Below are 2,673 nucleotides of genomic sequence, written 5' to 3'. Positions count from 1 at the left end.
CTTCTGTACATATGTTAGTTACAGTTATGTAGTTTGGTCTTCATCTGGGACTCCTAACAGTGGGAGCAGGGACTACTTCTGCATCTGTTGCCTGTCTTTGGGACTCTTTCCTCCTCATCTAGCCTCAACAGGGAGCAAGCCCCCCCCCCCACACACACACTTTCTGAAGAGAAGAAAAGAAGTAGTGGAAGGGTGTGGAGGTGGGCAGAAGAATGACAGAGAGGAGGGGAGGGAGGTGAAACTGCAAAATAGAAATAAAAAGTTAAGAAAAACAAAGGGAGAATAATGAGCTTTAGATCTAACATTATTATGTGGGCATAGGCTTGGGAGAGTGATATATGAACAGTGGACTCATAAGAGACTATAGAGGCTGAAAGACACTAAAATGATAAGAAAAATAACTTGAAAGATTTTTGACTTTTAACATGCCTTTAAATATGGGTCACCTTATAATCATAAGAGCCATTTAGAACATCATTAAAATTCTGTCAATATGACTATTGATCAGTAAGTTGCTAGGGCAGATGGGGGAAAAGAATCCATGACTCTCTTGGCACCATGCACTCTGGACCACCTAGATATCTATCAATAGCTCATTTCCTTATGGGGCATAGAAGCCCTGAGATTCAGGGAGAAAAACAGAGTAAATTAATGGTCAAACTGATTAAAATAAATATATGGGTCAAAATGTCATGATTGACCCATATTAAAATCATATAAAACATCCTAGATTATCTCTCTTGTCACCCAAAGAGCTGCTAAAGATGGTGGAGGGGCAGGTTCTAGTATTGAATGGCCAAGGCCATCTTCTGAGCCTTCTGGAGGCATGTGGTCAAGCAGGTACTGTTGGACGTGAAGGTGGTGGTTGTACACTGTGAAGGCATTAACATTTCTAAAAATTTCTATAGAAACAAGTTAAAGTATCTGGCTTTTCTCCCAAAGCAGATGAATACCAACCCCTCTCAAGGTCTCTACCACTTCTGAGCCCCAAGTCACATTTTTTGGAGCTCTGTGCGAGGCATGCTGCCCCACAAGACAAAGAGAAGCCAGGTTGCCCTAGAACGCCTCAAGGTGTTGGATGGGATCCCTCCATCCCATGACAAGAAAAAGTGGATGGTGGTCCCTGTTGCCCTCAAGGTTGTTTGTCTGAAGCCTACCAGAAAGTTTGCTTACCTGGTGCATCTGGCTTATGAGGTCATGTTGAAGTTCCAGGCAGTGACAGCCACTCTAGAGGAGAGGTGGAAAGAAAAGGCCAAGATCCACTATTGGAAGAAGAATCAGCTTTTGAGGCTACTGCAATAGGCAAAAAAGAATCTGGAGAAGAAAATCTGCAAGTTCATAGAGGTCCTCAAGACCAATGGACTCCTGGTGTGATCCCAATAAAGACTGTTTGTGCCTCACAGCTTTCCTGCCCTTCCTCCACCACCAGGGAAGTGGGGACCAAAGGTTTCTTAGGCACTGCTCCTGTGGGAAGAGGGTACATTTAGAGAGCTGAGAGCTCACGACAGCTGAGAGCTCACCACTTGCTTGAGTTTTATTAAAGTGAAAACCATGGAATGACTTGAGCTTCAGTGTTGAAAATGAGTAGCAAGGCTGCCTCACCCACCTAACCCAATACCATATTCCGCAGCTATGAAGATGAGGGCTGCACAACTGGGCTGGGATTTAGAAGTGCACACTGTCGATACTGACTAAGTATAAGCACTGCCTTTACTCCTTCCAAACAGATCACAAAGCAATATTTTCTGGAAGATTCTATATGGTAATAAATCATTTAACTTTAAAAACAAATAGAAGCATTAAAGCCAGTCCTTTATACATAAAGGATTGATTGTATCAATAATTTCAGAGGCTATAAAAGCTACCTCCTTCTGGAATGTTTTAGTCTTCATAAAAGTTTGGATACAGGACCATTTGTTTACATTCTTTATGGATGTTCTTGTAGATTTTTCTAGACATATGTGTAGTAGTATGTTACTGCTTCTTGAACACATGGGCTAATTGAATTCTTTATAGATAGTTAATTTAGGAAATATATACTTTAGGACAAATTCATAGCTCTTTAAAGAAAAATTTAAAACCCAAGGATGAGGACAACCTTACAACTAGTCCAGAGATTGAATCCTAGAAACATTTCTAAGAAGTTAGGATAAAAGATGAAGCAAACAAAACAAAGAGAAATTACTTGTTAGACTAATACCCCTCTGAGTAGGTAGCTGGTCTGATCTGTCAATAATTGCCTTTAGTGAAAATGTAGAAACTTGACACATAACAATAAAAACATAATGTCCTATATTATGTTGATATTGGGAAAGTATTTTCATTACAAATTCATAACCAGCTTGTCATTCTCTTTTCTGCATAATAAAAATGTTTCATGATTTTCCCTTTGGTGACTCTCTAAGGTGGGACCACTCAGGAACACAGAGGCCACAGGAGCACACAGTCCACAGAAATGGCAGAGCAGTTGGGACAGGGTCCTACAGGCCTACATCTGTACCCAGTAGGTGAGGCTGTTCCACAGCCCTTTGTGTACCTTTCCTTCCAGTGGAGAGATTGCTTCCAGGATTCAGGTGATATTGCCATTTTCTCTCCTGTGACTCTCTAAGACAGGACCACTCAGGAGTACACAGGCCACAGAAGCTTCAGAGCAGCTGGAACAGGGTTCTGTGG

General features: G+C 41.5%; 1 pseudogene; it reads left to right on the top strand.

Annotated features, from left to right (window-relative positions):
- The first annotated feature begins 764 nt into the window (after positions 1-764).
- On the top strand, positions 765-1,374 carry LOC110308699 (annotated as a pseudogene).
- Positions 1,375-2,673: the final 1,299 nt, after the last annotated feature.

This window comes from Mus caroli, chromosome 13, assembly GCF_900094665.2.
Source record: "Mus caroli chromosome 13, CAROLI_EIJ_v1.1, whole genome shotgun sequence".
NCBI classification, from domain to species: Eukaryota; Metazoa; Chordata; class Mammalia; order Rodentia; family Muridae; genus Mus; species Mus caroli.
This window is presented reverse-complemented; position numbering and strand designations above follow the sequence as displayed.